At 34.3% G+C, this 25,512-nt stretch overlaps 1 protein-coding gene across 30 annotated transcripts in view; it reads right to left on the reverse strand.

The window, feature by feature from the left end:
• Positions 1-25,512, reverse strand: part of LOC143656990 (uncharacterized) — a 402,509-nt gene that overhangs the window by 218,251 nt on the left and 158,746 nt on the right. Inside the window, exon 3 of one of the 30 annotated variants that reach the window (XR_013162712.1) lies at positions 23,732-23,898. The exons of the other annotated variants lie outside the window; for them this stretch is intronic. The gene's annotated coding sequence lies outside the window, so the exon portion shown is untranslated. Of the gene's footprint in view, positions 1-23,731; positions 23,899-25,512 lie in introns of those variants that run through there. 30 annotated transcript variants of the gene reach the window in all.

Below are 25,512 nucleotides of genomic sequence, written 5' to 3' on the forward strand. Positions count from 1 at the left end.
AGGCAATTCAGTTTAAAGTATTTTGGCATTTAATTTAACAGCAATTTTCAAAGCAGTTGATATTTTCTTCCTTCAGAAAGAACTGGATTCCAGCCCTCAGGATTCAACCTACTGGACTATATGTGGCCCCAAGCTGTACAATGCAATGTGTGGAGCCATTAAAAATGAAAGGATTCTAAGATATCTGGTTTAGTAAAAATGAAAGGCATAAAAGAGAAGAATTTTTTTTAATTTATAGACTTCATTTGCAAAAGCAATTTTAGGTTTTTAGAAAAAACAGAAAGCACAGAAATTCCCATGTACCCACCTTTGCTACTCACATAGTTTTTCCTATTATTAACATCTTACATTAGTGTGGTACGTGTATTATAATTGATGGGCCAATATTGATGCATTATTATAAATAAAGTCTATAGTTTACATTAGGGTTCACTCTTTGCATTGTACAGTTCTAGGGCTTTTGACAAAACCATAATATCAAGTATCCACTATGACAGTATCATACAGAATAAGTTTCACTGCCTAGAATAGTCCTTGCATTCCACCTATTCATGCCTTCCTCTCCCCCATTCCACCCTGAATTCCACTGATATTTTTACTGTCTCTACAGTTTTGCCTTTTCCACAAGAACTTATAGTTGGAATCAAACAGTATGAAGATTTACAGACTGCTTTGTTTCACTTAGAAATATGTACTTAGAAATATTTAAGATTACTCCGTTCTTTTTCTGGCTTTATAGCTCATTTCTTTTTTTATCATTGAATAATATTCCATTGAATGGATGTACCACAGTTTATTTATCCATTCACCTATTAAAGAACATCTTGGTTGCTTCCAATTTTTGGCAACTATGAGTAATACTGCTATCAACATTTGTGTTCAGTTTTTTGTGTAGACGTAAGTTCTCAAGTTATTTAGGTAAATTCGTAGCAGTGCAATTGCTGGGTGATATGGTAAGCTTACGTTTAACTTTGCAAGAAACTGCCAGACTGTCTTCCAGAGTGGCAATAATATTTTGCTTTTCCACTATGACTGAAAATTCCTGATGTTCCATGTGTTTATCAGCATTTGGTGTTGTCAGCATTTGAGATTTTAAGAAATGTGTGGTAGTATCTCATGTTTCAATTTGCAATTCCCTAATGACATACTGATGTTGAGAAAACTTTCATAGGCTTATTTGCCATCTGTAAATCTTCACTGAGATGTTTGTTTGGATCTTTTACCCACATTTTAATTGGATTGTTTGTTTTCTAATTGTTGAGAATTAAGAATTCTCTGTATCTTTTAGATAGTTCTTAATCAAATATGAGTTTTGTAAATGTTTCCTCCCAGCTTGTAGCTTGTCTTTTCATTTTCTTAAGAAGAGTGTTTTTTTTTTAAATATGCATATATATGCATGGAATAGTTCTGAAAAAATAACCAAGAAACAGGGTATAATAATAGTAATAACTCTGAGGCTTGGCGTTTTGGGCAACAAGTGAAAGAGTCTCTGAAAATGGAATGAAATGCCAGATGTGCTGACTCGGACAGTGGCAGCAAGTTATTTTTTCCATTTCTTCTTTTCTTACTCCTCCTTTTCTTTTTTCCATATATGTTCTTTGGTATATGAGCTTGCACACTTTGAAGTGTAAAGCTCAGGATCTCTCTTAATATAAATTTTCCCAATTTGGGGGTTGAAGCTCAAACCAGGAGAAATGTCAAAAATCCACAGCAGGAAACCCGGATCTTGCTTGCTAAAGGCACCACTGACAAGGAGGTTTCATTTGATTTAACAACAGCTGAGAGTTTCTTCTGGTGCAAAGCCTTAAAAATTAACTACAGATATTTGAGGAAAATCTACAGGCGCTACTGGGATGGACTTTTATTAAATAAATACTTTGTTTTATCACACCTTATAGACACAGCATCTAATCAATACAGATAAGGCATTTATTGAGTGTTTGCAATATGCTTGATGCTGGCATACATTAATAATATTAGACAGTGGAAATTTTCTCCAGCATAAAATCTTTGTCTTGTCCTTTTCTTCCACTATAATTTCTATTTCATTTTCTTTTGGGTCTTTAAATATTTTAATATAATAAAAAGTCTTCCTCTTATCCCTGGGCCATTACCTACAGCCACACAGGTAACCATTGTTCAGAGTTTATATATCCTTCTTCATTCTTATACAATCCATATGAATATATATTCTTGTTCCCCCTTTTTAAAACATATATGATAGCTTACCATACATATTGCTCTATTCACCTTACTTTTTCATGCCCCCAAAATATATATCTTTAAGGTTATCCCATATTCACACATAAGAGCTTGCTCATTCTTTTCTTATAGCTGTATTTTATTACTTTGAATAGTATAACTATTTTAATTAGCCAGTTTCCTATTGGTGGATGTTTAGGTTATTTCCCATCTTTGGCTATTAAACAAAGTACAAGAATTATGCTATATTCAGGTCATTTCAAATGTGTATGAATATAGCCTTGGACAAATTCCTAGAAGAATAATTGCTGAACCAAAGATCATATGCATTCATAATTTTCATAGATATGGAAAAATTGTTTTCAATGGAGTGCTATTAATTTACACATCCACCAGAATTTTATGAAAGTTCTGTTTGTTCCAGCCTTACCAACAGAATGTGTTATCAATCAAACTTTAAATTTTTGTCATTCATAAAATTTGGTATAAAATCACATTTAATTTTTGTTTCCCTTATTAAGAGTGTGGTTTAGCGCCTCAATAAACATAAGACATTTTTATCTTCCTTTCTATGAACATTTTATAATCTTTTGCTCATTTTGCTGAAGAGTTGTTGATTTTTTTTTTATTCACTTCTAGGACCACTTAATATTAAGAACATTAACTTCTGCTCTGTGATAGCAGTTGCAAGTAATTTTCTAAAAATTTGTCCATTGTCATCTCACTTTGCTTAAAGTGATCCGCACATCACATCACGTACCAGAATAAATTCAAAATTGATCAAAGATGTAAAGGTAAAAATTAAATATAAAAAATACAAAGATAAATGATGGGAAGTCTTTTTCACCTACTATTTTAAAATCCAGCAAACATAAATGAAAAGTAGCATTAAAAACACTTCCATCAAAATAACTGAATCCAGCCATAAATAATCAAATTGGGTATATTTCAGAAATCAAGATTGGTTTAACATTAGAAAAGTCAATATAGTTTACTATATTAGCTAAAAAAGGAAAAACATAAAATCATCTCCATGGATACAGCAATTATTTAATGAATCAGACATATATCCTTGTTAGGAAAAAACTCCAACTGAATAGAAAAATAAGGGGACATCTTAAATATCTACAACACATATATTAATGATGAAATGCTTAAAGCATTCTTTTTTACGTCAACAATAAGACAAGTATCTCAACATAGTATTCTGCATTGCACTGGAGGTCTTAATCTGTGCAGAAATAGAAAAAGGAATAAAAGCTATAAGGTTTAGAAAGGAAAGAAAAACAATACCAGCATGTTTTCAGATGACATGGCAGTGAAGATAAAATTAATGTCTATGTACGTAAACTATTAGAATCAATAAGAGAGTTTAAGATTTCTGGACATAAAATTATTATACCAAAATTCTTAATTGAATTGGCTTATGCTAGCAACAAAGAGTTTAAAAATGACATAGGGAAAAAGAAAGTATTTACAGTAGCACCTAATAATAAATGTAGCAAAATATGTGCAGGACCTCTATGGAGAAAAGTATAAAACTCTACTGAGAGACATTTAAAAGACTTAAATAAAGGATGGTGCCTACCAAGTTCATGGACTAGAGAATTAAACATTTTTAAATGCCAGTTATCACCAAATAAACATGTTAGTTCAATATAACCACAATCCCGAAAGGTATTTTTGTTAAAATTTGATAAATAAAGTTTTAAATTTATAGATAACGAGAGGGTCAAGAATAACCAAAACACTACTTAAGAAAAACCAGGTGGAGACTTGACCTAAGAGATACTAAAAATTATTATAGAGCTATTATAATTAAGCCACTTTAGGATTGATTGGTGAAAAGACAAATCAACCTGTGGAATAAAACAAAGAGCTCACATATATTGTCACTTGATATATGACAGACTTTGCACTATAGAACAGTAGGAGAAATTCAATCTTTTCAGTAAACAGTTCTGGGACAGTTAAGCATCCATATAAAAAATAAAGTTGGATTATTAACTCAAACTATAAATAAAAATCTATTTTACTTTGATTAAGGCCTACAGTGACAGGCAAAACAATAAATCTTCTAGAAAATAACACGATGACAATCTTCATGATCACAGAGCACAAAAAATTTTTGTTAAGAGGACATAAAAGCCACTAATTACAAAATGAAATATTAACATTTGCAGAGTCCGTTTGGAGGACTGGGGAGAAAGGAAAAAATATTCAACTTCCCTATTTGGAGAATTTCTGATATTCTCGCAAGCAGTGGAGACAACCCTCAATCTTAGGGTTCACCCCTATGAAACTTATTCCTGCAAAGATTAGGTTAAGTCTACTTGAAATTAGGCCTAAGAGTCACCTCCAGAGAACCTCTTTTGTTGCTCACACGTGGCCTCTCTTCCTAAGCCAATTTAGCAGATCAACTCAGAGCCCTCTCGTGGGACATGCTTCCCAGGGGTATAATCTCCCTGGAAACATGGACAGAATTTCCAGGACAAGCCAGGACCAGGCATCATGGAATTGAGAAAGGCTTCTTGACCAAAAGAGGAAAAAGAAAAATTGGACAAAATAAAGTTTCAGTGGCTGAGAGATTTCAAACAGAGTTGAGAGGTTATCTTGTAGGTTATTCTTATGCATTATATAGATGTCCTTTTTAGTTTATGGTGTATTGGAGTGGCTGGAGGGAAGTACCTGAAACTGTTGAGCTGTGTGCCAATAGCCTTGATTCTTGAAGATGATTTTATAAAGATATAACTCTTTTTTTCATGGGCAGGCATCAGGAATCGAATCCGGGTCTCTGGCATGGCAGGTGAGAACTCTGCCTGCTGAGTCACCATGGCCTGCCCTAAACATATAAGTTTTACAATGTGACTGTGTGATTGGAAAACCTTGTGTCTGATGCTCCTTTTATCCAGGGTATGGAAAGATGATTTAATCTCTCTTTTCTCAGGGATTATGGTCCTTTGTTGTTTCATGTCCAGTGTCTTGAAAGTTGTATCACAAATATTGTCACTTCTTACTTGTTTCAGGCAGGATGATAAATTTGGTTCCCCTTACTCCACCTTAGCTGGAAGTATAAGTCCAGTGATTGTTGTTTTAAGACATTAAAGTTCTTAAATGGTTCGTTACACAGCAATAGCTCACTAATCATGGACATTTAATAAGGGGGTATAATTAACCTTAAACTAAATGCTACTCTGGGCACACCTAGAAAATAAAGGCAAGACTCAAAAGATTCAACTTTTTTCCAAACAAATTAACCACATCTCAGAAAATTCCCAAGAATATTTATAGGAATATAAAAATATCCATGATCTAGCTATGTAAAATTCACAAGGTCTTGTATCCAATTAAAAACTATCAGACCTGTAAACAAGAAAGAAAATAATAATCATAGTGAGGAGAAAAACTAATCAGTCAAAAACAACCAGAAGTAACATAGATGTCAGCTGTGGCAAGCAAGGCTATTAATACATTGTTATAACTATATTCTTTGTACTTATAAAGCTAGAGAAAAGATTGAACAGGTTAAATAGAGGGATGTAAGATATAAAAACAACCAAAATGGAATGTCTAGAAGTTATAGCAACAATGTGTGTATAAGGAATACAGTGAAAGAGATTAATGGCAAATTAAACACTGTTGAACAAAATATCAGTGAACTTGAAGATAAAGCCACGCATTGTGAAGAGTTTGAGACTTGGCCCTATTAGCTTGCCACAGTTACATGGATTCTGAAAGAACATACAAGACTCTGGGATCAGAGAAAAAGAACTTTATGACTCATGACACAGCACAGAGCATGAGTTTCTTGTTTGCATAGGTTCTCCTTGCCCTCTCCAAATCCCACAGGTGTGACATGTAGGCAAGCCCAGGTAGATGATGAGCATGCTGGGGCTTTGTAACACTGTTGAGGCACCCCAAGTTTAGGAAAGTCAATCTTCTAAAGGGTCTTCAAACAAATCTGTCCAACATTTGCCTAGAGAGAGAGACATTACCTTTATTATCTTAGAGAGCAAACAATGCTGCCCTCTTCCTTGGAGGAAGAAATTATTTCTATATTTCAAGGCTTTTGCAATACAAACATCCTTGAAAGGATAATCCAGAATAAGGAACGTCTACATTTCTGCTCACAAGATGTGCCAAAACATAAGATACACAGAGAATTTTCTTCTAATACATAGCAACAGATATTATCAAACAGAAAGAAAAAATGCTCAGAAAATGAACAGATAATCAATGAGTCAAGATATCATCAAGTGACAAAATATATGTATAATTAGAATCCACCAGGAAAAAGATAGAGAAGAACAGAGAAACATTTTTAAAGAAAAACGCCAATTTCTTTTCCAAATTTGATGAAAATCCCGAATACACAGATCCAAAAAGCTCAATAATGTCAAAGCACCTGAAAATGAAGAAAACTACACCAAAACACATCATAGTCAATTGACCAAAATGAGTCATAAATAGGAAGCCTTAAAAGTAGTCCAAGGATAATAGAGATGGTATGTACAGATGGACAAAAATAAGGATGACTGCAGATTCCTTGCCAGAAACAATATAGGGAGAATATAGCGGACAAATATCTTTAAAGTACAAAAAGAAAAAAATACTGTCAATCCAGAATTCTATACTAAGAAAAAATATCCTTCAAAAATGATGGTGAAATAAAGACTTTAAGACCTACAAAGGCAAAAGAATTAATCACAGCAGATCTGTACTATAAGAAATGTTAAAGGAAATCTTTCAGGCAGAAGGAAAATAATAGATATAAATATGGATCTACACAAACAACTCAGCATGGTAACTATATATCATTTAAATCTCTTTAAAAAGTAGTTTAAAGCTTAAATAAAAACAATTAACAACATGGTGTGGAGTTTAAAGCACACATATAGAGAAGTAAAATATATGAGAACAGCACAAAGGTTAGAAGAGTAGCGGAAGTATACTATTGTAATATACTTATATATACATGAAATAGTATAATATCACTTGGACATAGACTGCAACACATTAAAGATGTATACTAAATTCTAAAACAAGCATCAAAATAGCCAACAAAGAGCTATAGTTTAAAAAAAATGAAAGGAGATAAAATGGAATCATTAAAAATATTAAACACAAAAAAAAATCAGAAAAGGAGTGAAAAAGGGATCAAAGAACAGACATAACTAATAGAAAACAAATACCAAGATGTGGATTTAAACCTAACCTTATCATTAACCATACTACATGTAAATGATCTAAACATCCCAATTAAAAAGTAAATATTGATCAATGAAAGATTCAAGAACCAAATACATGCCGTCTGCAAGATATATGTATACTATATAAAATATATATGTAAATATGAAGACACAATAGGTTAAAAGATATAGGATGAAAAAGAATACCATGGTATCACTAATGAAAAGACTGCTGGAGTAGATATATTAATATCAAAGTATATTTCTAGAGCAAAGAATGTCACCAATGATAAAAGGAGTCATTTCATAATTATAAAGTGGTCAATTCATTAACAAAAATAATTCTAAATATTTATGCACCATTAATTGCTCAAAATATATGAACCCAAACTGATAGAATAACAAGGAGAAAGACCAATTAATAATTATAGTCAGGATTTCAAAATCCCTTTCTCAATAATGGCAAGATCAAGTACATAGAAAATTAGTAATAAAAAAAGAAACTTGAACAACACTATCAGTAAACTTGATCAGATTAACATTTGTAGAACACTCCACCCAATGACAGAATGATCATCTATACAGAAAATTTGATGGCATCTACAGAATGCTATAAGAACTGATGAGTGAGATTAGCAAACTTTCAGGGTACAAGATCAATATACAAAAATTAATTATATTGCTATCTACCAGCAGCAGAAAATGAGAAATTAAGACATTAAAAATACAATTTACAATAGCATCGAAAATGTGAAATACTCAGCAATAAATCTGACAAAAGCTCTGTAAGACCTGTATACTGAAATATACAAAATTGTTGAGAGATATTAAAGAATCTTAAATAAATGGAAAGACATTCCATTCCATGTTCACGGAGCAGGATTTTCAGTCAATATTGGCCTATACGTTCAATCGCAAACAAAATTAAGGAAGAAATAATACCAGTTCTTCAAAATTATTCCAGAACATCAGAGAGGAAGGAATATTCCCCAACTCAAAATCCCAGCAGGTTTTTGTGAGAGAAAAAATAATAATGATTTTATTATTGTTGTCATTGTTTGAGAAACAACAGAAATTGACAAGCAGATTCTAAAATTCATATGGAAATAAAGCATCTTGAATATCCAAAACAACTTTGACCTTGGATTAGGCAAAGATTTCTTAGATATGACAACAAGAGCATAATCTATAAAAAAAATATTGATAAAGGGCTTCACAGGTAGTTCAGTGGTTAGAATGCCCGCCTTTCATGAGGGAGACCCTGGTTCGATTCCTGGATCATGCACCCCCCCAAAAAAAATTGATAAATTGGACTTCATCAAAATGAAAAGTTTTTATTCTTCAAAAGACATGGTTCAGAGAATAAAGGGCAAGATATGGATTGAAAGAAAATTTTTGAAAATCATATATCTGATAAAGGACTTGTATACAGAATATCTAAAGAAGTCTCATCAATAATAAGAGAACAAAAATAGAATTTTTTAAATGGGCAAAATATACAAACAGATACTTTCTCAATGATGATAGATAAGCACATAAAAAGATGCTCAGCATCATTAGTCATTATCAAAATGCAAATTAAATTAATAATGAAATACTACCAAATACCTCTTAGAATGGCTTAAATTTCACAACCTGATAATATCAAGTTTCGTAAAAGAAAAGGAACAACAACAGCTTTCAAACATTGCTAGTGGGAATATAAAATGATACCATCACTTTGGAAAACAGTTTGGCAATTTTTTTAAAAGCTAAACATATACATTCTAGCCATTTTAGAGCTATGTATTTCCCCAGAGAAAGGAAAGCATATTTCCATATGAAGATTTGTACACAAATGTTTATAGCAGCTTTTTTGGCAATAGCCAAAACTAGAAATAGCCCCAAAAGCCATCAACAGGTGAATGGGTAAATAAAATATAATATAACCATAAAATGGAATACTACATGGTAATATATGCAAAAAAATACAGATTAATCTCAAAAGAATTATCCTGAGTGAAAGAGGTCAGGTAAAAATAAAAAAAAAAAAAAAAAAGAGAGTGCATTTGTATGTTTCTATTTATATACAATTCTAAAACCTACAAATGAATTCCTGAGACCAGGAATTTCCTGGGAGTGAGGGGAAGGGAAGATGGGATAACAGGGAACAATTACACAGGGACATAAGGAAACTTTGGAGACTAATGTGTATGTTAATGATCTTGAGTGTGGTGATGATTTCATTGGCATACACATATGTAAAAACTGTAGAACTGTATACTTTAAATATGTGCAGCTTATTGTATGTTCATCATGTAGCTCATGCAACAGTAATAAAACAACCTTTTGTTTTTTCTCATAAATCTTGCAATCGGTTGGACAGTTAGACCAATCTAAGCCAAGCTCATCTGATCTCACTGGGATTACCCCAGGGTCTGTGGTCAACCAACTGTTTAACAGGGGTCTAGCTGATCTAGCCTGGCCTCAGGTGAATCAACTCAGATCACTTCCACGTAGACGCTCATCCTGCAATAGGCCATCCCAACTTTTTCTCATGGCTTGTTCTCAGGGTCCAAGAGGAAGAGGGACAGAACACAAAGCCTCTTGCAGCTTAGACTTGGGCCACCACATTATAGTGAGCAAGATAAATCAGAAGGCCAGCTCAGATTCGAAGGACAAGCAAATACTCTACCTCTTGATGGAAGATTCTGCCTTCAGAGGGTGTGGATACAAGAAGAGATTTAAAGTCAGGGTTGTTTTTGCAATTAGTTGATCATACCCACCATGTAGCAGGCATAATTATATACTAGGCATTAGAAATACTACCTCATTTGATCCTTACTACAACTTAAATCAAGTAGATAGAGTCCCAATTTTGAAGAAACTGAGACTTAGTGAAAAAAGTCAAATAACAGTCCAACATCTCACAGCCAATCAGTTGCATAGGTGGAAATCAAGCTTTTCTCTCCCTGGGTCCAGATCATCTCCTCTTGGTAGCTATTCTTCATTGCTTTTCTTTACTCTGATAATGTTCATTCCAAAAGCAGTTAACACCTCTGTCTAGGATTCTAGGCCTCTATCTCAGTATGTCTTTGAAAAAAAGCAACAGAAACTGTTTCACAGATGGAGTAAACAAGATGGGAAAAACATTCTTTTCTGAACTTTTATGGATCAAGTTTTACTCTGGATATTAGATTTCATTTGAAGAATGAAATCTCTGTAGCAGTCTGAATCTCCATGCCAGTTAAGAAAACTTTATTGTATATCTAAAGATTACATACCTAAACCCCAAAAGTCATTTCCCTATGCATGAAAAAGATTTTCCTACTTGAAAAATTAATTAAAACTATTTGGTCTACTGAAGGTTGATCATTAGCATTTATTCCTGCTTGTAGAGGTAATTTCTAGACTGTTAGGCTGACTCCATGAAGTTCAAATGTTAAGTCAATGATTTAGAAATCAGATTCCATTTTCCATGGAAACAATGTAACAGATGCTTCCATGGGTAGCTTATTAAAGCTCATCTAACACAAAATTGCTGAAATATAGTACAAAGAATAAAATAGCAATATAAAAAAAGTTTGTAGAATCAAATGCTTGACAAGTTCCAATTCAGAATTCCACAAGTAGAATTCCCTTCCTAATGTTCTCTGAAAGTGGAAAAGAGCAATATAAAGATTTATTTTCCAACATACATGAACTATGTCATCTGCTTCAGAAGGCAGAATCAACTGTAGTAACATTTGGTATTAAATGTGATTGTTTTCATCTCACTACTTAAATAACACTCAAACAATCTGTGAATTTTAAAAATCACAGGAATATTCCTAGAGGCAAAATTTAGAGTTTTTATATTAAACTTGAACCTAAGAATTAGTTCTAAATTTTAAGCCCTCTGTCCAAAATCCTCCAATGATACACAATCCAACTCATAATAGAACCAAAGTCTTTAAATGCCCAAGACCCTACATGATCTGCTGCAGCTACCTTATCTGTATGGTTTTGTTACCTGTTACCTTCCCCATCATCTCCTACTCTTTTCCAACTCACCCTGACCTCCTTACTGTTCCCCAAATGCAATAAGCACACTCCTTCCTCAGGGCTTTTGCCCTTGCTAATCCCTCTATTTGGAACACTCTTCCCTCAAATATCTACATAAGTCTTCAAGTCCTTTGGTCTTTACCAAATGTAATTGTGTCACTGGGCACATGCCTGACCATCCCATTTCATTCAAGCAACTTCCATCTCTCCTCCTTGCTCCATATCATCCTTCCTTAATTCTCCTCCATACATATTTTTTCATTAAGTATATAACGCAATTCACTAATTTTTTGCTTATTGTCTTACCACCACCACCACCACCAACATGTCAACCTCATAACAGCAGGGATATGTTATTCTTTTCAGTCCTTTCTGAAGGACCCCACAACTACGTGTTCCAGAATTCTTCCAGCTCCTGGCAAGAACTGTCTACCCTTTCTCCTTCTCATCCCTCACAGCATGTCCACCAGTGTCTATCCTAGGAACATGAGGACCAATATAATTACATCTTTTATTGCTAGTCTTGTTAAGCCAGGACTCCTAAATCCTTGTATAGGGAAGAAATTACCAACTTGTTACTTGCTAAGAGAGGGTGAACAATATGTGCAGCACACAATTTCTCTGAACAAAGCAAAAAGTTAATTAACATAGAGTTCCAGGAAATATGGAGCTCGGGGATTTGTTGACTTCTAGGAATCAGAGCTAAAGCAGCTGTTCTGCAACTATTTGTTTACATCTTGTGACCACTGTAGTCAGGGTTCTCTAGGGAAACAGTACCAACAGCAGATAACTGTAGATAGTTTGAGATTTTATAAAAGTGTCTCATACCACTGCAGGGTTGCACGAGTCCAAATTCCATACAGCAGGCTGGAAACCAGCAACTCTGATAAAGGTTTTCAATGAATTCTCCAGGAGAATTCTGAAGTAGAGATGAAACTTTTCTCTACTGATTGATGAAGTGATCACCTTCCCCTTAAAAGCCTTCAACTTTGTGGAAGACAAAGATTTAGTCAACAGCAGACGTAATCAGCCATAGATGCAATCAATGTGCTGATGATTTAAGATCATGAAATGTCCTCACAGCAACAAATAATGCCAGTGCTTGCTTGACTAGACAACTGGGCACCATCACCTGGCCAAGGTGATACATGAACCTAACCATTACAGCAACTAAGGCCAAAGCATGGTCAGACATCTAGTTCCATGCCTAACTGTGGAGAATAGAAACCATTTATTCTTTCCCTGGACTCTTATTCTCATGCATCCCTTTTCTGACTCCATAGCCCATTCCTTTGCTATCTCCTGAAACTCATGGTCAGTCATCAATAGAATGCCCTATATCCCCATCTTCTTTTGTAAACCTCCTTTACATTTTTTTCTTAGCTGAAACATGGCTCCCTCCTGAGAACACATTCCCCTGCAGCCTCTCAAGTCATAGCCATTTCTCTACCATTCCCCACCTTCCATGGGAAGGAACATGGAGGAAGGGTCCTACTGACTCAGCACTGATACTGCCAAGCCATTCCCCCTTCCTCTTTTCTACAAAAAAAAAAAAACAAAAAACAAAAAAACCCTTTTGTTCTCATGTCAACATGTTCTACCTCCCATTGTTCCCTCTTGTTGTTGTTCTTCCTGGCCCCAAGCGCACTAACTTTGATTCACTAAAGAATTTAGCTCTTTGCTTAGTGTCTCTCTAACATTACTCTTGTCATTCACATGCTTCATGATTTCAATTCTCATGCAGAAAGTATTTCCAATAACCCGGACTTTCACTTCTTTGATTTCTTCTCCTACAATGACTTTTTTCCTCCATCCTACCTAAAGCACACACTCCCAAGGTCATTCATCAGAATATGTCATTTGTAATAACCTCAACTTCTCCAAAATCTCAATTTCAAGAAGCTTCTGTCTTTCCAACTTGCTGCCCCTAGTGTCCCAACTCATAAAATCTTCCAGCCCAATACAATCTACAATTAACTGACTCTATCGCCTTTTCTCATCCCTTGCTCCTAGCTTAAGGCTGGCACCTTTTCATTGCTGTATACCTAAGGGATGCCAAGGATAAAAGCTTAAACATCATTCCTGGATCTTCTCCAGATATCTAGCTTCCTTCATATCTTAATGCAAGTATCACTTTCTCAGTCTCTGGCCATCTTATCTAAAACACCATTGTCCCACAACATTTCATACTCCCTTTTCCTGTTTAATTTTTCTCCTTAGGCATGTCACTATATAGCATATTATACATTTTTGCCTATTCATCTTGTTTACTGGACTTCTGCCCCACTTGAATGCAACCTCCATAAGGAGAGATGAACTGTTATGTTCACTAATATTTCTATAGCATCTCCACCAGTGCCAGTACATAGGCACTCAAATTATATTTGTGAACAGAATGTGTTGAACTTAAAATAATGTATAAAGCTTTCTAAATTATTTCATGATCTGTTTATTCACACTCATACTTCTTTCACATGTGCAATTTTTATTTGAATGTCTCCTTAAGTCTTCTGTGAAAAAGAAATAGATCCCCTTCTCTTTGGTAAAAGATATTTCTAGAAATAAATAATAAGCTATCAGAATTGCAGATTGAAAATTCATTCTTGCAATGGTTTATGCAACAATTGAAATCATTATTGAAAAAATTCATGTTTTCTATATTCTTGTAGAGTAGCATAAATTTGGTTGAGGCTGTTCTCTAATCAATACTCATTTGGACTGTACAACTGTGCAATGTTTTAACACCCTGTAGAATTATATCTGCTGTCAATAAACCATCCATTCATTGTATTATTTAAAACCTAAAATTACATTTATGATGAAAAAGATCCAGTTCAGTGATTTCAGTCATTGAAGTCTATTGAATTAAAATTTTACTACTTCCTTAAATCCCTTCTTAATCAATTAATCTACATAAAAACAACCCCCATTATTGTCATGAATGAATCTATATTGTTCCTTCTAAGTATTTTTTAACATAGTAACACTATCATTTGTCAGTACAATTTCCATAAGCAGCTCTGCTTATATGTTGCTATCTTAATACCATTCATTCTGATTTTTCATTCATTGGATCTGGTTGGGCAAACACTGTGGCTTCCAATCAGGCTGCTAATGGTATCGAATTAAGAAATGGGTTTGTAAGGCTTATGAAGTTAGAGGTGGGATAGTACTTCAAATTTCTTTTTAACTTAGCTTGGGAGCTGAAGAAAATATATTGTGTTTTGCATATGCTCTAATACCAATCATTCACATTTTACGGGTATGATATTTAACATCAGTCTTCCCACCCCTTTCAGTTATACAGCCCTCAATACAACCATGAGTTGAAAACATTCTGAAGCATTCTCCTTTGCAAGGTGTTTTAGTTTGTTAAAACTGCCGGCTGCCAAAAAGCAATATACCAGAAATGGAATGGCTTTTAAAAAGGGAATTTATTAATTTGCAAGTTTATAGTTCTAAGGTTGTAAAAATAAGGCATCCATGGAAGATACCTTGATTCAAAACAGGCCAATGGGACTGAAACATCTCTGTCAGCTGGGAAGCCACATGGTGATGTCTGCTAGCTTTCTCTCCTGGTTTCTGGTTTCATAAGGATTCCCTGGGGGTGTTTTCTGTCTGCATCTCCAAAGGTTATCTGGCTGTGTGGGCTCTGTCAGCACTAAAGCTTTTTCCAAACTGGTTTCCTCTTAAAGGACTTCAAAAAGCATTCCCACCTTGAAAGGGTAGGTCACATCTCCATGAAAACAATCAAAAAAGATCCCACCCAGCAATACTGAATGAGGATTAAAGAATATGGCTTTTCTGGGGTCCACAACAGCTTCAAACTAGCACACAAGGTTTTACTGAATTCTGCAAACCAAAACACATATTTCTTTAAAATTCTTTTTAAATTAAATAAACTTGCATTGTCACTGACAGCCTACTTTGATAATCATTTAGGAAAGAAATTTAAAAACTTGTTGAAATTGTACTTTGATAGCATTACTTAAAGTCTATGCAAATAGAAACTACATTGAGTGACTACCTACCATGTACTCAGCACCATACATAATAAATATATAAACAAGATGCAGACCCTGCATCAAGGAAATCATATCTACCCATATATGCAAAAGAGTATCCTACAAGACCAAAATATGTCTAGTACCACAAAAATAACATTTAGGTAGGGCTAATAAATACTGAAAGAATGATAAAAAAAAATTATAGACTTTCCCATGAGCTTTAATAACTCCCTGCTAATACATCAAGCTCTTCTTAAAAATGTTCCCTTACTGAAAATTTGGAACGTATGTTGAACTATATGAAAGTAACTTGCTCATTTTTATACACAGCTAAGAAAAACACATTTTTGGTTGGTCATTGAATTAGACCAACTGGAAATGGAGTATTCTATTTTATGAGGTAGATATTTTCTGGTTACTTGACATGCCTTTCTACTTATTGGGGATGTTATAAAAGAATCTGAGCTAAAATTTTAGGGACAAGTCATCCAGGCACCAGCTTTCTGCCTATCAGGATTCTTCAACCTTTTGAGACTTTGGTCTATGACCAAGCTCTATTCACTACTCACCCAGCCTCAAATTTTAGATTAATTCAACACAAATTGATACATTTACATTCACAAAACCACAGTAAAAAAAGTAGCCTTTTGGTGACAATTTACAACCAATTTCCATTTTTAAATAAATATCCTTGGAGGTAGTATCTTTGACGGATCAGAAACTGCTGGCTGTAGTTACAGGAGCCTATATAGGGCACTGATAATGAGAGAAAATGCCAAAGGCAGTTAGAAAAATATAGAGATATACTATTGTTCTGTTAGCAAGCTCCCAAATCTCTTCCTTTTCTCCATATTTCTTGATACATTTGTAAGATAATCTGATAGCACCAATATTCTCTTACCCATCACTGTTCAAGATAAAGACTTCCTGAGGTCACTGATGCCTAAACAATGACATTTTGGTTTAGCTGAATGATGGGGATATTTTGGTATAGCTGGTCTGACAGTGCCATATTGACTGATGATACTCAGAATGTAAAAGTATTGCTTTAAAAAAATTACAAATATTTGCAACATTATTCACAACCATCACCTTTTGAAAGAGCTTCATCTCACCCCTTACTCTAACTTGTTCCTAATCCCTACTCCATCCCTCACTCGGAGATGGAGTAAAACATGGTATGGGGTTCTGGGTTGGGTGAAGCTCAAGAAAGGAGTCAGGGATACAATGTGGGTGGCAGAGAGGATGAGGTGAATAACAGAATGTAGCAAAGATGTCTAATGCACACATTATAATTTGTAAAAAGCTACATGTATGTTTAAAAGTCACTTTTGCAACCTACGTCTTATCCACCCTGAACTTACCCACTAAGGGAAGCAAAGAAGCTTCCATAATGCAGAACGTTTTACTGATGCCTCTGTCAATTTGTGGTCCATTACAGAATGTGCATCACTAGGAGGGTAGCTGGGACATGACATCCATGAGTTTCTATCACTCCACCAATCAGGAGCAGTATAAACTAGAGACAAAGTAGCTCATCCACTCCACCCTCTGAAAAGGGATGGGTTTTACCGCTATGCTATTGAGTTAATTCGCCACTGGTGAGTTTCACCCTTTCAGGAACAATAACACCCCACTGTTGCTTACTTGATTTTACAAAATTCCTTTTACTCTTCTTAAAAGAAATCTGTGCCTTACAACATTAAATGAATGAAAATTAAATGGGATTTGAGTGCCTTGAGAATTTTGCAAACTGCATTGAGATATGTGGAAGTATTCTAAACTGGCTCATTTAAAAATTCAGCTAGCCACAGTAGTTGAAACTGCGAGTCCAGGAAAAAAATATTATTCTTTGTCTTAATTACCACACAATTAATATAGGCTAGAGGAGTAGAGGAGTGAGCAGGAAATATGAAGGAATGAGAGAGCTAAGAAAATAGATCTAGTTGTTCTATGGTTAGTCCAAGTCTAGAGCAGTCAATAATCCAATAAATAGTATTTAAAGAAGTCTGCTCAATTTAAGCCTACTTCCTGCAAAGGTCATCTTCCAAAATGTAGTTCTTTGGGCATCAGTGACCTTCATCTTGAACATTAATGGGGAAGAGAATATTGGTGCTATCAGATTGTCTTATAAATGTACCAAGAAATATGGGGAAAAGAAAGAGATTTGGGAACTTGCTATCAGAATACTAGTATGTCTCTATATTTCTTTATCTGCCTTTGGTATTTTCTCTCATCATCAGTGCCCTATATGGGCTCCTGTAACTGCTGCCAGCAGTTTCTGGTTCATCAAAGATACCACCTCCAAGGATATTTATTTACACATGGGAATTGGTTGATGATGAAGGAATGAAGCAGGACATAAGACACAAATTTAGACTAGCTTCCATGAGTTACAAAATTATAGAGCATTCACACTTGAAATCAAAGAACAGGCAGAATTTATGGAAAATCAGCTGACCTGGCATAAATATTCATCGTTCTTCAAGATACTAGTTATTACTAATAAAATAGTAAGGCATTCTAGCTATATATTCATAAATCTTATTGCTAGCATGATTAACAATATAACGCCTCTTAGAAACAATATCTGAGTCCAATAATCAAACTTTTGAATTATCCACACTCACAGATTTTGAAAGGTATAAGCAGATGAAGTCAAAGTTCTGCCCTTGGGAGTTGTTGGTACTAAAACAGCCAACTGTATGGGAAAGTATGCTGTTTTGAATATTAAGGTATATTTGTATCTAGTGGCATAACACATAAATGTAACATGCACAAGTGATTTAAGTTTTTTCAGCACTACTGGTTATTATAAATAATTATTGTTCTGTTTTTCTCCACTGATTATAGCTTTTGATCATTTACATCTCTTATTTCTTTTCTCCTATGCAGTTTTCTCTTCTCGTTTTAGTTATTTTTCTTTTTTTATTAATGCTTTTCTTCAGTATGATAGACTTCCATTTTTAACTCATGATGTATTTGATTTCTAATATTTCATTAGCAATTCTTGTAAACTGTCACATGGCAAGAAATATGGCAGTGTCTCCAGGATTCTATTGATGTTCAGCTTCTTCATTCCTACAGCTTTCTCTCACTATGTCTGAATTTCATTCCACTCATAAAAGCCTTCAGTAATAGGATTAAGACCCATCCTGATTGAGGTGGACCACACCTTAACTGAAGTACCCTTATCAAATGATCCTTCTTACAACTGGCTCACACCCACAGGAATGTGGATTAGGAATAAGGACATGTTTTTCCTGGGGTACCTACCAGACAGGACAACTTGGAAAGTACCAAGTTGCGTGACCTGGTTCAACCCTTGGAGCTCCTGTTAGGCACAGTAATAAATTCTATGGCAGCACATTAAACTCAGACACCTTTGATGGATAGGGTTGAGGCACTGAATATTCCTTTTGCCTTCATCAGAACCAGCCCAGAATCTGAGCCAGGCCAAGCCAAGTGGAAGGCACCAGAAACTACAGTAGACAAGGAATGGGGAAAGTAGCTGTTGGTACAAAACAGCAGAATCACACCTAAAAGATTTTGTAGCTCTCAATTCAAAAATTTACTTTTCAGCAATGAAGTACCAATCAACTCATTCATGAGATTCTTGCAAAATATGATTATAAGACTTCCCTGGCTCTTCCTATGGCATCTTCTCTGTTACCTTTCAACTCCAGAGTTTCACAGAAAAGAGTCAGCACTTGGGCTGAAATATTGTCTTAGTACTTTTAATCCTAATGTTTTATTAATTTAGTGCATCCCATTGGTCTGCAAAAGATTTGTTTTCTACATTAGTTCATTTCATGGGGGTGTTCATTTAATAAAATTATAAATCAAGCCCTTTGAAATATTAATCATGTAAAAGTCTGTGTGTATTCATGGAGGTTATATATTAAGGGACTGTCAGATCCCAACCCCAATTATGTGTACTTACTGAAAACATATTCACAAATGAGTAGAACTCAAGATCATAAGTTCTATTAATTTTAATGCTCCCAAGATGAGGCAGAATTTTTAAAGAAAATGGCTCATTTGCTTGGATCTTTAGCTTTGAAGTTATTTTAAATTAGAGAAATCGGTTGTCCTGAAAATTTTAAGTTGATGTCAAGTTTTCCTTCCACTTCTGAGAATTCTCCTCAAAGATAAAAGAGGTTCTTTATTCATTTAAATAAATTTTCTCCCATACCTTTTAATATTTTTAATAGAATATGTATGCTTTGCCTAACACTTGTCATTTCAAAATGATATATGTACTATAGGAGATTGGATTTCATTTTGTGCTCTAATTTCTCTATAAATCTCTGTGCTATTTCTCCACTGTTGAATAAAAAATATTATGTAACAATAAATATTTAAACGGGTGAACTCCATAGCAATTTTGGTTAACAAAATTCACCATAACTGAAGTAAAAATATCACAATAAATATGCATTAAAATCCTTTTCACCAAAACCCAGACTACTAAACATATACAAATGCTCCTAAAATTTAAATTTAATATTTAAATAAATGGAAGTCTATTGTTATATGATGGAATGCAAATCTGTAAAATTTACCATGCAGAGAAATCATATAAGCTAAAAGTATAAGTTGATTTAGAAATTTCATAATCGCTAATATTTTACTTCTCAGTCACAAGTTAAATTCAGAAAAATGTGTCTTGTAAATATATATATATTATAAAAATGAGATTGTGTTATGGTTTAGCACCACATTTTGCTGGTCTCCTTTTACTCATCCTGATGGTTATGTTCAGGTGTCAACATGGCCAGGGTATGGTATCCAGTCGTTTGGTCAAGCAAGCACAAGACTGATTGTTACTCTGATGGTATTTCATGGATTTAAATCATTAGTCAGTTGATTGCATCTATGGCTGATTACATCCAAATTCAAACACAGGAGACTGCCATCAACAATGAGAGAAGTCTCATCTAATCAATTGAAGGCCCTAAAGGAGAAACTGATGATTTTTGCAGTCAGAATTTGTCTCTGCTTCAATTCAGAGTTCCCAACTTGAGGTCTTCCCTGTGGAATTCAGACTTGCCAATCCTTATGATTGCATGAGCCAATTCCTATAATAAATCTCATATTATTTACAGATACATACTTGTTGGTTCTGTTTCCCTGGAGAACCTTGACTACTGCACTCATATGGTAATTAATTTATTATATGAATATATACATATATATGCCTATGTGTATGGGTATGTATATTATATATATACATATATATAATGAAGCATTTCCAATGTGCCAAGCACTCTACCAAGGCCCTAAAAAGCAAAATAAACATGTTTTACATTTCTAAGCTGTGCTGTACTATTCAATAGTAACAACTAGCTACGCATGGCTATTACGTACTTGAAATGTGGCTAGTCTGAATTGACGTGTGCTGTGAGTGTAAAATACACAACGGATTTTGAAGACTTGGTATGATAAAAAAGAATGTAAAGTATCTCAGTAATAATTTGTGTACTAATTGCATGTTTAGATGATAATGTTTTGGATATAGTGAGTAAAATAAAATATATTCTTAAAATTAATGTCATCTGTTTCTACTTTTTGATGTAACTACAGAAACTTTAAAGTCAAATAGACAGTCTCAACTGGTCTAAGGTAAATGAGCAATAAGATGGTAAATAAAAAACAAACAAAAAGTAAACATAAAAATAAATAAGATAATTACAAAATTGTAAAAAAAATATTTGAATGTGGTCATCAGAAAGTTTTGATAGAGAGCAAATGTGGTCTGGGTGGCCTGGAGTGGCATTTAGAGTAAATGAGGGGAGGAACCTATTGGATGGGGTGATTGGGGAAAATCTGTCCAAGAAAACCACATTTAACTCAGACTTAAAGAGAGAGAAAAATGCTAATCATTTGAAGACCCTGGGGAAGGCATTTCAGTAATATGGAACAAGATAGGTGCAGGCTCTGTGATAGGAAAAAAGTTTTAAAATCAGGCCAAAATGTCTGAGAAAAGAGTGGTAAGTAAAGAGGAAGATGGTTCTGGAAGAAAATTTAGATACAATCAGGAGATATGTAGGACAACATGGATTTTCTTTTCATTTTAATGAGCTGTATTAAGCTGATTAAAGTACTGTGATTAGATGCATGTTTAGAAAAAAATTTCTGTGACTGATTTGTAGAGAAGGTTATGGAAGGAAGCAAATGTAGAAGTGGGAAAATCAGGAGACAATTGATAGCAATAATATGAAAAAAGAAATTGGAGGTAGAGATGGTGAGAAGCAGAAGAATTTGAGAAATATTTTGAAGACTGAATGTGTGCAACTTGCACGGATTAGGTATGGTGAGGGAGAGGGCACAGAATAAAATCTAATTCCCAGGTTTCTGACTTCAGCAATTAAACAGGTAATGAGAGGGAGATGACTGCAGGAGGAGCAGTTTTCACAAAAATTCATGAGTTCAATTGCAAACATGATAATTTTGAGGTGTCTATTAAACACACAACTGTATACTAAGCAGAAATACATACGCATATATTATATGAGTTTTGTGGTTCAAGGAAAATGCTATGCTCAAGGTATAAATTTAGGAGTTCTCAGAAGGTAATGCCACTGTAATCCAGTGACATGGATAAGACTGTCTAGAGAAAGAGAGCAAAGAAGGAGTGGGTGGATTTACACTGACCCCAGAGGAAGTAAAAAATTTAGAGGACAGGTAGAGAAGGACATGCAAACAGAGGAGACTAAGCAGAAAAGGCCATGAGGGAGAAGAAAGATCGGAAGAGCACAGTTTTGCAGACACCAAAAGAAAAGTCTATTTCAAAAAGAAATAGACTTCACTGGGATGAAGAGTGATGAAATGCTGAGTAGGAACAATGATGGTTATATGGCCACTGGAGCTCACACACTGGAGGTAAGGGATCGTGTCAAGATCAGTTTTCCTTAAATAGAACAGAAGTCAGATTAGCATGGATTGACAAGGAAAGAGATTCATTTGGTCTTGATCAGACCCTCAAATAATTTCAAACCAGTGGTAAACAAATCTGACTGGACAAAGTCCAGGTCCAACTCACCTACAGATTATATTGACTTAGTCCCTCAAACTAACAGCCCGACAGGAGAAGCAGCACCATTTTTAAGGCAGCAAGTGTTATTTATACTGTTCTTTTACATTAAAAGTCTAGAATAAAATAAAAACTCATGAGACATGTGAAGAAGTGGGAAACTCTGACCCATGATCAAGAAAGAGAAAACAGTCAATAGAAGCAAATCCAGAGAGGGTTCTCTATTGAATTTATTAGGCAGGAATTTTAAAATGATTATGAACAATACATTAAAAGAACTAGTATAAAAGTTGGACAACATGTATGAACAGATCAGGAATTTTAACAGAGATGAAAACTATAATTAACAACCAACTAGAAAAGGTGGGGGGGAAAGAGGATTGAATTGTACTGATAAAAGGTTCTACATTGCCTGTGCCACCTTGAAATTATATTATCTCTAGATTAACCATCATACATTATACAAAGAAATATAAATTAAAAAGTCAATAGAGAAAAAAAAGGACTACTAAATATAATTGATTCACCTAAAAGAAGTAGAAAAGGAGAAATAGAAGAATAAAGAAGAGAAAGGACAAATAGAATCAAATATCAAGATGTAGAATTAAATTGAACCATAGAGTAATTACATTAACTATAAATGTGCTAAACATTGTGTAAAAGACAAAAATTATCAGACCGGACTGAAAAAAAAAAAAGCAAGACCTAACTCTTTATTGTTTACAAGAAACATACTTTAAATTAAAAGACAGAAATGCATTTAAAGTAAAAGTTTATTGCACATTTCCCATAATAAAAATAGATATTAAAATAGAAAATATGAAAAACACATAGAAATGAATTTTAAAACATTTAATCTAAAATCCATAGATGATAACTCCATAAAAATAACTAAGAAGAAGCTAAGTATATTCTGAGTTGTGCTCATTTTGAGACATACACTACAAAGAACATATGCTATGTTTGTTCCCAAAATTTCTCCTAGGGTTATTGCCAAGAAGACTGAATACTGGGTTGGAAGACCCATTGGCACACTCAGTATAACATTCTGAGTTTTCACGATTCTATATATATATATAGATGTATACCTGTAATATATGGACATAATTGTATGCAGATACACACATATATGCACTAGATGTACATAGATAAACACATATACAGTGTGTGTACATATATACACACATGTACATATGTATATGTACACATTTGTGTGTGAATATATACGTACATGTATATCCCCAAAACACACAGGTATGAAATGGTTAAATGGTACTGACCTGAAATAATGTTGACTCACAGGAAGTGCTCAGGCTTGAGCAAATAACAGATGAGTTTTAAGATAAGATTCTAAGCAGGAAAAAGTTCTTCTAAGGTGGGTTCACTACCCTCTTTAATGGCCACTGAATAAAGAGGACATAAACATCCAAGCATGGTGATCCTATAGAGAGAAGGCACTATCAAAGAAATACTAACACACACTTAGGGTGCTGAGGGAAGGACATTGAACGATAGTGATCCATTAAGCAACCTGCAGAGCATACTTGGGGGGAGGAATGCTTTGCATAGACATTAACTGATAAAAACCTCAGCACATATTGTTACTACTTAGAACAAGTGCATGAACAGAGACCAGTGTTGAGCAATAAATGTGAGGAGGTGAGAAATAGGCATTACAATGTAGACCAGACCAATTGGAAAAAGAAAAATAATAGGGTATCCATACTGCAACAGAAACAATTTTAAGAGTTATTAAAACTTGTTAAGGGTTATCAGCGGTTACTTTAGAAAGGAAGAAGTAGTCAGCAATATCAGAAACCACTTGTATACCCAATTGTATATATTTCTTGAAAAGAGGGTAGATTCAAATATTTTCAACAAACAGCAATTACTGTTAAAGGGTAGTGAATGAACTTGTGGACCGAGTATTTTCTCTGTGGGTATGTGACCTATTTATTACATATGTGAATATGTCAATATATATACTAGGCCAAACACAAGGGAAGAGGAAAAAAACAAAACATAGGAACCTAAATAGTTATGTTCCTAAATCCTTGAAACATAACTGAAAGCTGGTACATTCAAAAAAATAAAAAATAAAAAATAAAAAACACACAAGTAGGAGATCAACAAAATGTGAAATCCAATTACATCATAATCCTCCAGATAGCGAAGTGCATACACATTTACCTAATGTAAATATTTTATCCTTTTACAAGTCAAGAGTATACATCTCAGCTCTGAGTACAAAAATTATCACTGCTTCCCAATGGTAAGAGTCATCCAGAGAATAGGGAACAAAGACACCACTGTTGAAGGGTTCTGGATTTAAAAGGCTGCAGGGCTGCATGAAGATGACACGGAGATACATTTAACTGTACAGTATAGAATAATAGGTGGCCACTTGCCCTGAAATGCTTCACCGAACAGATCCATTTTCAAAGAGAGGGAAGACTTGCTTTGACATAAACTAATTGGCAGATATGTGTAAGAGAGAAATAAAATACCTTTAGCAAAGATTTGAGAAGATAAAAAGCAGGAAGTCAACCTTCTCAAAGCAGAGTCTGAATCAGACAGAGTTAAGGGGCTCTTCCCCAAACTGACCTGAACTTATTAATGTCTTGAATCTGAACACTGGCACTGGGAATTTCAGAAGAGCTTACCAATTTTTTGTACTCGTGCTTAAGCCCAGAAATGGAATAGGAACAAAAACATTAAGCATACATTTTTAAAATCTGTTTCCACCTTTTTGAATCTGAACTCAAAGTGAAGAACTACTTATCTGATCTATGAAGTTAGGACTCTCACCCCTCGTTTACATTTCTTAAAGCATTACATACCCACCCCAGTGTTGGAAGGAAGAAGTATGTATACAATCCAAGGAGAACTAGTTCTAAAGTTTGAAATTGTACTTTTATTAAAGAAAGTTGGAAACAATAGAGTTCTTACTGGTTTTAAAATGTTATCAAAATAATCAGGCACATGAGAAAATATGACAAAATGTACTTGGAGGGTTTTACTTTAAAGCTATTTTGCTTTTTCATTTAAGCATTAT

Source organism: Tamandua tetradactyla, chromosome 15 (genome assembly GCF_023851605.1).
Source record: "Tamandua tetradactyla isolate mTamTet1 chromosome 15, mTamTet1.pri, whole genome shotgun sequence".
NCBI lineage: Eukaryota > Metazoa > Chordata > Mammalia > Pilosa > Myrmecophagidae > Tamandua > Tamandua tetradactyla.